This window comes from Apodemus sylvaticus, chromosome 3 (assembly GCF_947179515.1).
Source record: "Apodemus sylvaticus chromosome 3, mApoSyl1.1, whole genome shotgun sequence".
Classification (NCBI taxonomy): Eukaryota; Metazoa; Chordata; class Mammalia; order Rodentia; family Muridae; genus Apodemus; species Apodemus sylvaticus.
Window position 1 is genome coordinate 77,119,022 of NC_067474.1, and position 14,207 is coordinate 77,133,228.

Here is a 14,207-nt window from a genome sequence, read left to right on the forward strand (position 1 = left end):
CGTGGTCCACAGTCCTCTAACCCTGTGTGGTGTACAGCTGTGGAACCCAGAATTCTGGAATAAAGAAATCCTCATGTTATTGCATCGAGACCATTTCTCTCGAGTGATTTGGGTGTCGCCTTCCAGGGTGTAGGGTGCTGGGGCACCCTGGGTTTTTGGAGGGTCTTACACATGCACTCTAAGTCTCACCTATTTTTGAAGAACTATTGCAAATTAATAATTTCTAGAGTGAGAGAGGAGATGGTAATTTATTTTTTTTAGTGTGACCCATGGTAAATTCACCACACTCCAGGCCAGGTTAATACCCAAGAATATTTGGCAACATAAGCTGGATATAAACATGGATGTGTGTGTGTGTGTGTGTGTGTGTGTGTGTGTGTGTGTGTGTTTGTGTGTATGTGTGTGTGTGTGTGTATATGTGTGTGCATGTGTGTGTGTTTGTGTGTGTGTGTATGAAAGAGAGAGAGAGAGAGAGAGGGAGGGAGGGAGGGAGGAGGGAGAGGAAGAGAGTAAAACATCAGGTTGTATGAGTTTAGAGGTGGGGTAGAGCTGGGAGGAGTTACAAAAGGGGCCTCTACCTTCTAAATGGGGAATAGGGGTTATAATTTGGTTGCAAAGTGAATAAATAAATAAATTAATGAAAAACATTGAGTTAAATTCTCAAAGAACTAATAAACATATTATTTTAAGACAATTAGTTTTTTCTTTTGCTGATTGAAACTATAACAAACGGTTTTTGTCTGCGCTCGGAGCTGATTCTGTGCCACAGTGCTCCATACCTAAATACTACTAGGATACAGCTGGTCTCCCAGGAGTGTGGACATACCTGTGAGCACAGACAGGTAAGACCGCCATTTCTGCTCAGAGGGACTCACCCAGAGACCTTAGGACACTGGAACCTTGAAATAGCTTGTGAAAGGATCCTTCTGGTTTCTGTCGGCATCCTGGAGCTGACCCTGTAACACAGATCTCCATACCAAAATTCTTCCTGGAAAGAACTGGTATCCCAGGAGCACTGACACACAGGCTTGCAGGCAGGACAAGCCACAGTCAGAGACAGCAAGCCCAGCTAATACCAGAGATAACCAGATGGCAAGAGACAAAGGCAAGAACATAAGCAACAGAAACCTAGGCCACTTGGCATCACCAGAACCCAGCTCTCCCACCACATTGAGCCCTGGATATCCCAACACACCAGAAAAGCAAGACTCTGATTTTAAACCACATTTCATGATGATGATAGAGGACTTTAAGGTCATAAATAATTCCCTTATGGAAATATAGGAGAAAATAGATAAACAGGTAGAAGCCCTTAAAGAGGAAACAAAAAATGTAAACAAAGCCCTGGACCACAACTCTGCCTGAGTCCCTAGAAGCCTCCTGCTACAGGAGGTGGACAGCCAGGTGAAATCCCCAAATCCCAATCCCCTGCCCATTGGGTCCCCAAAAGGCCTAGCAGCCATGAGATCTGCCCCTTCTCCTATGAGCTCCATCTTCAGTTCACACTTTTACTGCAATCCCAGATCTGAATTTTACTCCCTGGGTAACAGCTCTGCCTGAATCCCTGGGGACCTGTTGCTACCCAGGACAACCAGAGGACTGCTGCCATCAGGTACTACCAGATCTACCTAAGGTCCCAGAGGTTTGCTGAGACCAGGCAATACCATTCCAGCCAAAGCCAGAACCAACTAGATGGCCAAAGGTCAACATAAAAACTAAATCAAACAGAAGGGCCTAGAGAGATGTTTTACAGTTCCTAAAGGACCACAAATGTCAGCCCAGACTACTATAATCAGCACAACTTTTAATCATCAGAGATGGAGAAGATAAGATATTCCATGACAAAAACAAATTTAAGCAATTTCTTTCCACTAATCCAGTCCTACATAAGACACTAGAAGAAAAACTCCCATACAAGAAGTCTAACTACAACCAAGCAAACACAAGAAATGAATAATTTCACACCAGCAAAAACAAACAAAATCTCTCTCTCTCCTCTCTCTCTCTCCTCTCTCTCTCTCTCTCTCTCTCTCTCTCTCTCTCTCTCTCTCTCTCCAGCATACGCTGGAGAAGATGTGTAGCAAGTGGAATACTCCTCCATTGTTGGTGGGAGTATAAACTTGTACAATCACTCTGGAAATAACTCTGGTAGTTTCTTAGAAAATTTGGGATAGTTCTACCTCAAGACTCAGCTATATAACTCTTGGGCATATACTGAAAAGATGTTTCACAATACCCCTCAATGACAAGTGCTTCACTATGTTCATAGCAGCTTTATTCATAATTGCTAGAAACTGGAAACAACCTAGATGTTCCTCAGCTGAAAAGTGGATAAAGAAAATATGGTTCATTTATTCAGTGGAATACTCAGCTATTAAAAATAAGTACATTGTAAATTTGTAGACAAATTGATGGAACTACAAAATATCATTCTGAGTGAAATAATCCAGACCCAAAAGGACATGCATGGTATGTACTCACTTATAAGTGGATAATAACCTTAAAATACAGGATACCCATGATACATTTCACAGTCTAAAAGAAACTAAATAACAGGGAAGACCCAAGGGAGGATGCTTGAATTTCTCTCAGAAAGGAAAATAAAAACGTCATTGAAGGTATGTATAGGAAAGAAACTGGGTAAGAGAGGAGATAGGGAGGAAAACAAGGAGGGGCATCAGGTGTAGATAAAGCAGGGAGAGACAAAGAAAATCATTGGACTGGGAGACAGCTCTAGGGCATGCTAGAGACCTGGGATGGGAGAGGCTTCTGAGTGTCTTTAGGGGTTTTTCTACCTGAGATTCCTAGCAATGGTAGATATGGATACTGAACTGTCTACCTTCTGTATCCAGGCATAGCTGCCCATTGGGGTAAAGACAGCAACCCACCCATAAAACCTTCGATCCAAAATTTGTAAACACAAGAATTTCAGGAACAAAAAGGGAGCAGAGACTGCTGGAATGGCCAACCAATGACTGGCCCAACATGTGACTCATCCATGGGCAAAAACCAATCACTGATACTATTAATGATACTCTGTTATGCTTGCAGACAGGAGCCTAGAAAAACTGTCCTCTGAGAAGCTCTACCCAGCAGCTAAGTGAAACAGACACAGAGACTTATAGCCATACATTGGACAGAGCTCGGGAATCTTGTGGAAGAATTGGGTAAAGGATTGAGATACTGGGAGGGGATAGAAACTCCACAGAAAGACCAACAGAGTCAACTAATCTGGACTCTTGGAAACTTCCAGAGATTAAACCACCAACAAAAGTCCATACATGGGCTGGACCTAGTCCACCAGTTACAAACATGTAGTAGATATGCAACTCTATCATGTGTGTCCCCTGACAACTGTTGTGGGGACTGTCCTTGAATCTGTTGCCTGACTATGGATTCTGTTTCCCTATCTGAGATGCCTTTTCTGAACTCAATGGAAGAGGATTTGCCCTGTTCCTGAAGTGACTTGATGTGCAATGGTGGGTTGAGTTGAAGGGGGGTGTACTCCCTCTTCTTAGAGGAGAAGGGGAGGAAGATACAGTGGGACTATGCTTGTGTTGGACTGTGAGGAAAAGCATGGTTATCATCAGTTGTTAAATTAATTAATTAATTAATTAATTGAACAAACAAATAAATGGAGACAAATATATAAAAAATGAATAAAGGAGGCTCTTCATACTCATTCATTTGGAGATTTGGGCATGAAATTAGCCAGAAACATTCTTCTACTGATTGTCATAGTTTTCAAACAAATTGTCACTAAAAGTATCTCAAAATTGGTTAGATTGTCAGGAGTTCAACAAGATCAGATACCTTGTTGATATGCAATAACCTATGTTGCTGAATTGGTGCCTTTATATTATGTTTTCTTAAGACAATATTTTCTCTATTCCTTATCCCACTTTCTTATGTCCTCTCTAGAAAAATCATTATCATCTGCAAATTCTCATTGTTGTAATGGGCTTTGTTTACTTCTACTGTGGATTTTGAGCTGGTAAAAGCTTCTCACCTCATTGATAGGATATGATGACAAATCTGATGATCTCAGAGTTATCTGTGACATTAGGATGGTGCCTAAGAAGTTTCTTTGTTGTCTTCTTCACTCATGAGGATGAAAAGTTAGACCTTGTTATTGTCCCCCACAAAGCCAATATGGGCTGTGGAAGATGAATAAAGCCTTCAAATGTTTCCATGTTAGAGCATGACATAATTGAGTTCTAACAGAGAGAAGAGAGGATGAGTTAGCAATGCCCAAACTACCTGCAGAAGCTCTTGGGCAGAGACTGACACTCCCCACCCCTTTAGACTAAGGAGGCTTTTTGTGGATGATATTTTAATATGCTTTGATAAATCATTCTGCAAGTTTGCAATGAACCAACCATACTACAGGCCAAACTGTGTTTAAGGGGCAGTGAGATATCTCAATGAAAGATGGAGTGTCCCCGGATATTGAAGAGGAGAAGAACAGAATGAGCCAGAAACCCTCTTCATATAATTAACTGGCTTACCTTGTGATAGCACCGCCTGTTGTATTGCCTCTAAAAGACGTATGGCATGAAAAAATAAGTCTCATTAACAAAGGACATGTGTACCTTAGACATGGAAATAGTAGGCCTTTCCCTGAAATAATCTACCTTATATTTCTTTTTTTTTTTACAAGTTATTTGATATTTCTACACATGCTGCAAAAGGAAAAAAAGGGTGATCTGATTCCTGTACTTTCACAGATTTCATGTGATTTTTGACAGCTCTATCACATTCCTGACAGTTACATATTTTCCTTCATGGTCTACTTGGTAGACTGGTTCTTAGGGATATTAGAAGTTTACACTGGAACTTAGTAGGGGCATGTAGACCTCCCACTTCTGCCACCAAAGGTCACCATTTGGATTCTGTGCTTGGGGACCAGGCTTTCAGACCACAGCCCAAACACAAGAGCAATTTTCCAGGAGCCAAATCAATGGGAAACATGGCAAAGAGGATGAATCTAAGAGACATTTTTGTGGCTGTTTTAAGGATATAAAAAAGTCATGAAGCATTAAAAAGCCTCAGAGGGATTCCCTCATTCTCCCAGCTGTAGAAACATTCTGCCTCATGTGTTTTGGACTCTGTGCCAGAAGACCCTGGGTGAGAATGCCCATAGCTGGCTCCTGGTCCAGCTACCTACTCTCTCCTTTGCCATCACAAGCATGGATGGTTTCTGCTCCTACACAACCCATGGGACAGTTCCTTCCAGCTTCCCATCAATGTTCTTGGACTGCACCAGCGGCTTCTGGCTCTAACTTAGGCCAAGTGCCCGGGTAGGCCAACTCACAACTAGGGATGCCAGACCTGGCATTGGGGTCCGCCTGCCTGGGGCCATGGGCTATCCTCAAGAAAACAGACTGAGAGAGCATGGAGTCATGGAGCTGAGAAGTTGCCAGTGGGTTCCTGCAATTATATTGCGTTCTGAAATGGTGCAATTTCTTCAAAGATTTATATAGAAAGTGTTGCTTACAAAACTGGAAAAATGGACTGAAGACTTCACAGCACTCACCATGCTATATTCAGCACCTCTTTTGGGAATACCTCACTTCCTTTCTTTGACCTTAGAGGTAGCCATTCTGAAAACCTTCCCAATGCAATAAAATCCACCTTTAAAAAATCCTTTATTCATGAATCTTCCATGAATATAGGGGAGGAGAAGTCTGTCAAGCTGAAGCCATCACATTCTGTCCATCATCCATTCCAGTGCTGTTTGATTCCAGTGCTGTTCTCAGTCTATCCATAGATCCCTTAACATCTCAAGAAACTCACTCAAAATATGTGGTTTAAGGAGTTGTAGAAACAAATCCAATCTTTCCTAAAGTCTAGCTTTGAAATTATCAACTTTTGACAGGAAAGACATTTAAAAAATTTTGCACATAATTGCTGTCAGAAATGTGAGCATCTCCTGACTAGAGAGTATAAGCTAAGCACATCTAGGAAGTGAAGATACAGGAGAAATGAAGATACAATTTAAACAGCAAAACAGACCTTATTGATGAATGAACTTCGGGAATCCATTTGTGCCTATTTAATTCTCTGTTGATTTACAACTTTATAAAACAAATTACACAAAGTACACAGGTTTTTATTTTCACAGGAATGCCTCCCTATTTTACCTAAAATAAATTCAGCTCCAGAGTAGACAGTGAACTTAGAGATGCAGACCCAGGTTCTACTCTGCTTATTTATACTACATCAGTGTTTCCCTAACTTAATTGGTTTAGCAAAGAAATAACTATAAAAAGTGACTTAGAAAGAGAAGAGATAGTGGTGAGGCCTGAGACTTCTCACACATCAATAAAGACTAAAGGTGACAGGTCTTAAATGATGGTGTAAAAAAAATCTTTAAAAAGCTGGAAGTCAGAATGTAACAGAAATGACACTAAAATTAAATACACTATTTGATGTACAATGAGTTTCTATTATAAGTGACATTCCTTTCTGCCTCCAAAATGCTTACTGCTAGCACATGGCTGGGAGCATACCTGATCTTCCTAGAAAAGATCAAGACAGAGTAGCAAAGAAATTAGCCCTATCTCATCAATGGAGAAACTGAGTCAGATAAAATCTGCCTGGTTTTTTGTTTTATTGTCGGTGTTTTGGTTTGTTTGCTTGCTTACTTTTCTGGAGATAATGTGGTGTGAAACCAGAGCCTTGAAAATGCCAGGCAGGTGATCAGCCCATGAACTGTTTATCCAACTTTTTGTGTCTTGGATACAAGAGCTCAGCTGCTTAAAATCAGAAAGGGAAGACCTCAGCAGGTAAGGGCTCTTTATCTTGAGTTTTATGTGTTCAATTTACATTGAGTTAGAGAACAAAATGGACCCAGATTGTGGCTTAGGAGCAATCCAAAAACCAGAGAAGAGAGAAAAAACAATGTTCTAAAGCCATTATTGTATTGTTGATATTGTTGTTTGTGCTGTATTTGTGCATTTAAAGGAGTGTTTGCACATAGAGACCATAAGTGAACACTAAGTGTCTTCCTTGATCTCTTTGCACCTTACAATTTTTCAAAGGCATATGGAAAATTTGCCTGCTAGAAGTGTCTCTGCCAACAGAGGCCAGAAGAGACTGTTTGATTCCATACGACTGGGGTTACTGATGGATGTGAGTTCACATGTGGTGTTGGAAATTGAACCCTGGGAATCAGGAAGCACAAAGAGTGCTCTTAAACACCGAGACACTTTCTAGGCCCTGTGCCTCATTTCTCAAAACAGGTTCTATCTCTGAATGTGGAGCCTGTTTATTCAACAAAGCTGTCTTGCCAGTGGGCTTCAAGGGATCCACCTGTCTCTGTCTCACCAGACTGGGATTACAAATAAGGACACTGATATCTGGTTTTCTACATGGGTAGTAGACATCCAAGCTAGGCCTTTTATACATGCATAGCGAGAAGTTTACCATCTAAGCTATGTCCCTAACCCTGAAAGTAACATGTATAGAACATGAATCGTAACTTCAAAGTAAAACATAGCTGCTCTATTTTCGATTTTTCATTAGAATGAGGAAGGCAGACACAAAGAAATAAACGTCCAGGGCAGTGAGTTCTATAATACAGATGGGCATAGAAACTTCTTTAGTTGGTATTACAGCCATCAGTCTCCCATCTCCACCTTTCTTTCTCTTACACACACACACACACACACACACACACACACACACACACTTGAACACACACAGACCAACTTGGATAAGGAAAATAACTGTGGCAGAGCCTGAATTGCTAGCTCTTATGTCATACATTTAACCCAGAGAAAGAATAAGAGTTGACTTCTTGCCACAAATTCCAAATCTCCCAATCTCTGTACTCGACCTAGTGGTTCACAGCTTCTATGAGAGTCTACAAACATGCATCTGGAGATTGTAGTAATGCAACATTTAATCTGCTGTACTTACGTGATGTGGTATTTATCTAGAAACTTTCATCTTGGACATGTAAAGTATTTTATAAACACATTCTTATTATTTTCTCTCTCCCCTTCCTCTCCTCCACCTGAGTCCTTGGGAACAAAGAGGTTGCCAAGAATGGCCAAGGTCACAAGTGCGGACAGGTGTGTCAGGGGTGGTGGTTCCCCATGTGTGGACACAGCTGTGTTTGGTGATAACAGAAATAATCTCTTGCATTTGTATATCCCTTCGCTATTTACTAATCGCTTTCATGTCCAGCTTTTATTTGATCTTCACATCTGTCATATGAAATAAGCAGAGAAGGCATCCATTTCCAGAGGAAACCCCTGATGCCCAGAGAGGTCATCTCGTATCCAACCCACGTCAGAGGACTCAGTCATATGACAAAAGTGTTCTGCAGTGCCTGAGCCTGAGCTCTGGCACCAGACTGGTTTCAGTTTGAATGCAGTAGTGATTATATAATGCACTTTAATGCCTATATTCCTAGGGCAGAGGACTTCATATCTGTGATTTTTCTCTCCTCTTCTATGCACTAATCGAGCTAATGTTCCCTCCATAGTAGTATGTGAAGAATACAGACAAGAATTTTGTATAAAGAACAGTGCTTAAGACATAGAGGGTTCTCCATGAATACATCCACAAGAAAGAGCCCAACTGTGATATCTTTCACCATGTCAAATATCTCTAGGAAGAGGGTTTGGAGGTTGGATACAGCTGAGATGGTCTGTGTGGAGGCAGGATGGGGTGCAGTCGTTTACTGAGCTGCCACCCAGGCTGAGATCTGGCCCCACATTTCCTCCCTGTAGGCATTGACTTCTATGTGGGGCACATTCTCTGGAGGCCTGCTGGCAGCAACTGTGGGAGGCATGCACTCCAGATACACAACTCCTCCCCACCCCCAATGAGCTCTGCCCACCTGTCTCTGGTCTTGCCTCTGGCAGCCCCATTTTGCCTCCAAGAAGAGCAGCAAACCTGCGTCCTTAGGTGCTCTCCTCTGAGCTCCCCAACTCCAGGATGCAGCCAACAAAAGCCAAAGAACTATGTTTGTTTTCTAAGCCAGAGCCAGCAGTGATTCCCGGAAGGCACTGCCTGGCTTAATGGGGCTGTGTTTGGGCTTCTCCTCTATGCCAGGCCCTGGCAGAGTCAGGAGGCTGCTCTCCTGAGGCCCTGGCATTTGCTTAAGGTGATTCAGATTTGGGGCCAAGGGGACAGAGATGGCAAGAGGAATAGATCTAGTTCTGTCCACACTGACTCATTCTGGGTATGTCCCTTTACCTCTTTGAGGCCTCAGTGCCGTTGTTTCTTTGCCCTTAACAAAAGGTAGCTGTTTATAAAATGATGGTTCTTTAATATACAGGAAAATCAACTGAGGGAATTTAAAAAAATCCTACAGACTTGGACACTCTCTAGTAATTTCTTATCAAATTGATCTGGTCTGGGGATGGAGGGTATCCAAGCAATATAACAATTTTAGAGGATTTTTAGTAAGCAGCTAAATGCTGAGATCCCTGGGAACTATCCCATTTAAAGAATCCATTTTTTTGGGAGAGGGGTTGGATTTGTTTTTTTCGAGACAGGGTTTCTCTGTGTAGCCCTGGCTGTCCTGGAACTCACTCTGTAGACCAAGCTGGCCTCGAACTCAGAAATCCACCTGCCTCTGCCTCCCAGAATGCTGGGATTACAGGTGTGCACAACCACCGCCCGGCTTAAAGTATCCATTTTTTAAAGTACAGTTAGAATAGACAATTCTGGGAGACATGCTGATGGGCTCTTGTCTTTAAAAGACCTTCGAATGACACTATTATGCTAGGGAATTGGAGGAATTAAGGCACAAGGGAAAAGAGTTTGAAAGGACCTAGACAACCACTGATGCTCTAGATGGGTATCCTGAATCACACTGCCAATAGGAAATCATAGAAAATAAAGGTTTCAAGGGAATAACACAATGATGTTGAAAAAAAAAAAAGGAAAAGTAGAGGGGAAAAAAAACAAAGGACACCAAGCAGAACAAAACAAAAGAAAATGGGAGCTAAGGGGAGGGAGGGTGAGGTACAGAGGAAAGGGGCCGATGGAAGCCACGGCAGGCAGGAGCTAGAACAGCTCAGATCATTCCCAGTGAGACAAGGCAGCACCGAACCACCCTTGGCTGTACAGGCCGTTTTCAGATAGTGAAAGCGAGGGAGAACTTCCTTCCCAACTGGGGCCCCAAGCTTAGAGCTGGAGCCTGTGCCTGCGCCTGCGCCTGGGCCTGCGTGGGGGCAGCCTGACTCACAGCTGCTGCCTCGCCCTGTGTCCAGCTTCTTGCTCAATCCAGGCAGGAGGAGAAAGAGATGCCCTTTTTCAAGATGACTCCTGCAGTGAAGGGCCCTGTGACCTTTCCAAAGTAGTCTGGTTCAGAGTAGAAACAAGATCAGGAGACCCTATAATCCTGCCGTGACAAAGAACTGAAGAGTTCATTAAGAGCCCAGTTCTTGTCTGCCTTCAGGCCTTTGTTTGAATCCCATTTCTATGGAAGTCTCCTCCCTATGACACCTTTCCTAACATGCCATTCAAATCTTGCTGTAATATCTCTGTTGTAATTATTTACATTAGTTTTCACACTTCCTGTAAGACCATGTGCTTGTGCAATCTGAATAGAGGCTCCCTACCACCCACATTTGTTTATGATGTGGCTAATTACCCTATGCAATTGGACCAATAGACATCATTCTCTCTCTCTCTCTCTCTCTCTCTCTCTCTCTCTCTCTCTCTCTCTCTCACACACACACACACACACACACACACACAGAGAGAGAGACAGACTGAGACAGAGAGACAGACAAAGACAGAGAGACAAAGACAGAGAGAGACAGAGAGACAGAGGCAGACAGCAGACAGAGAGACAGAGAGACAGAGAAAGAGACAGAGAGACAGAGACAAAGACAGAGAGACAGAGATAGAAAGACAGAGACAGACACACATACACAGAGACAGACAGAGAGACAGAGACAAAGACAGAGGTATAGAGAGAGGAGAGAGACAGAGAAAGAGAGAGAGAGAGAATGGGAGAGAGAGAGAGAGAATGGGAGAGAATAAACTGCCTAGAGCTATTCCCAGAAATCCTGGTTGAGTAACCTTGGGGTCAGCACAGTCATCTCCATTATGAGCATGCTCCCCATGAAGATGCAGATATTAATGGACCACACACTGCAGAACACTTTGGTACTTTGTCTGACCTAAATCAGCTTTCTCTCACCCCAATTTCATGTATTCCCCCTAACTCATCTTTTACTGAAAACACAGGATAAATTGATCCCCTCTCCTTCACTCTACCATCACTCACAATTTCCACTTAACATTTCACGTAGGTCTTTGATTAGGAGAAGGATCAACTTTGCCTTCCATAAAACTAACCCTTGTCTATGGGCTCCATAACTTTGAAGTCCTCCCTGCTTTTGACTCTTTTGGGACTGAGTTCTTTTAGCATGCTGTGCTATCTCTCTGACTCTGAGATTACTTCCTCTCTACTCTTGTAAATTGGGAGAATGTCTAAGACTCCATGTTTCACCCTTTGTCCATTCTAGTTTCTCCTGAAGCAGCTTCTACATGAGCATACACTCAACGACAAAGTTCTAAGGATTCTGATTCTCACCAACTGCCCATGCCCAGCAGAGCCCTTCTGCTTTAGTTCTCACTTCTCCCTAAAATGATATACTCTAATGGGCAGGGAATCAGAAAACGAGAAGGTAGGAAATTAGACTAGCAGCTAGGGGCCAGGAGCTTCTGATCTCAGCTTAGACAGAAAATTGCAAGAGCTACTAAAAATTGGAAGGAGGCAGAGAAAAGTAAGATATGTTCTAATGAAGTGTGTAACTCTAACCATAAAGATGCAGTCAAAACTACAGAGGGGGATGTTCTAAACCAACCACTAGACTAAGCACAGGGTCCCCAATGGAGGAGCTAGAGAAAGGATCCAAGGAACTGAATCCCATAGGAGGAACAATAATATGAGCCAACCAGTACTCCAGAGCTCCCAGGGACTAAACCACCAACCAACCAAAGAGTACACACGGAGGGACCCATGGCTCCAGCCACATATGTAGCAAAGGATGGCCTTGTCAGACATTAATGAGAGGAGAGGCCCTTGGTCCTGTGAAGGCTCGATGTCCCAGTGTAGGGGAATGCCAGGACAGGGAAACAGGAGTGGGTGTGTTACTGAGGAGGGGGAAGAGAGATGGGATGGGGGGTCCTTGGAGGGGAAATAAGGAAGGGAATAACATTTGAAATGTAAATAAAGAAAATATCTAATAAAAAAGATGCAGTCAACTGATCCTCAAATAGTCTGTTATATGTGTGCATGAGTACATATGTATGGACACACTCACACACACACATACACACACATAGACATACATATGGCTCAAGCACACACATGCTTTCTTGATGATAGATGGATGGATGGATAGATAGATAAATAGATTTAAGACTAAGGAAACATACTATACTCTTGTGAAACCAAATATTCTTAAGATTCTTCCAACAAGGGACATGTGATTGTGTAAATGGAGACCACAATTATTTTCTAGGTTTTCTAGCCATTTGTCTCAGAGATTTTATCTAGAGTGGTCATTTTTAACAGAAAAATAATATTTTCTGTTTATTTTTTTGGGGAAACTGGTATGCCTACATATGAAAATAATGAGTATTTTCCAAAGTGTTTTTATTTAAACAGAAATCATTTCTAACACAACCTCACAAGAGGATCCAGAAAATATAGGTAAAGGCTTTGGCTGTGGTAGGGCAGGCACAAATTTCTATCCTGCAAACTGAATTTGCCTTTTGTGGTGACTCCTATTACATCCCACAATAGCTTAACATTTAATGACATAACTCTGAAAACTGCCCCAATCCAGTTTATTATTGGGAGATGCAGAGAAAAAGACCGGATTGCTGGAGTTGCTGCTCAGGTTACTGAATACCTGGAGTTGGTCCCTTGATTCCTTGTGCTCCTTACTGTCCCTCCATCAAGGTGACTCTCCTGCATGGACTCATATCAAATTTATCTCAGAAGTCAAGGGAAAAAATGAAGATCTTAAGGTCCCTCGTCCTGGAATTAGGCTTTACCTGGGACCTTGGGGCCAAGCATTCCCATCCACGCTTCTGCGAGCACAGTCACTAAGTGTATTATGGCATTTCACAGCTTCCTTGGCAAATCTATAAAATTATTTTTGTCATGAAGAAAATGAAGAAGGCCACTAGTGTGGCCCACTAGAACTCAGCAGAGAGAATATTCAGCAACATATAATATCTAAGAACAGGGCCAAGCAGGACAGACAGACCCAAAGGCCTCCTCTAGCTCAGTGCCTTAGAAGATCTATGAAGCCAGAGTGAAGCAAAAGCATATAATTTTAGAAATACTAAAGGATAGATACCTCTCTCTTTCTCTTTCTGGTTTGAGGGATATTCTGTGTGATCTGCAAGCATGTCAACAAAGAAGCCAGAAAGTCTACCTGTGACTCTAAAACAAGACTAATCAATAACCAGTCTGACCTCACTTCATTTTGGTTCCAAAATTAAAAATAAATAAAAAGATACAACTTTACAGATGCTTATAAAACTCACCTCAAAGTGGTCCTGGTTGAAGGATGGAGTCTAGGGAGCACTGAAACATTAGTCAGTGGTTCCTTCTCTTCCATCTTTTTCTCTGGTTCTCAACTTCCAACAATTATCCTTATATTTTATATGTAAGGATAATTATCTATATTTTATATATAGCAATCATATTTGCAAACTATGTGATAGAGTAGAAACATAAAAGAAAGGCACACTGTACTCAGAATTCTCTTAAGCATATAGCTCAAACATGCCTAGGAAAAGGAACGGAAGTTTCAGAGTCAGAAAGTTTTGAGCTGAGCCTGAGTCCAAATGCTATGCTCCAGTCTCAGTTCGGGCTGATGTGACATAAGCAAAATATTCAGTTGAGTCTCTGTGATAATTGAAGAACATAACAAACTGCATGGGAGGTCAATATAGATGTTGTACAGAACAACAGGCCCCAGAGCTATTACTCAAATTTCACCATACAGAAGAGCACCAAGTTGCCCCTTTTTAAGATTCATTCACTGTGATAAAGTGGAGGTCTCACCAAGGGAAAAAGAAAACACTATTGTAATAATGTCAGTTTTTCCAGCTACCACTTTGAGTGAGCTTTTTGATACATGATGATTTAGATATTTTTGCCTTGATTTGAATACTATACAACATATGCATATATCCAAGCATTGCATTGTACC

At 42.0% G+C, this 14,207-nt stretch overlaps 1 protein-coding gene across 3 annotated transcripts in view; it reads right to left on the reverse strand.

Annotated features, from left to right (window-relative positions):
- Astn2 (astrotactin 2) overlaps positions 1-14,207 on the reverse strand; it is a 989,271-nt gene that overhangs the window by 85,085 nt on the left and 889,979 nt on the right. The window lies entirely within an intron of this gene.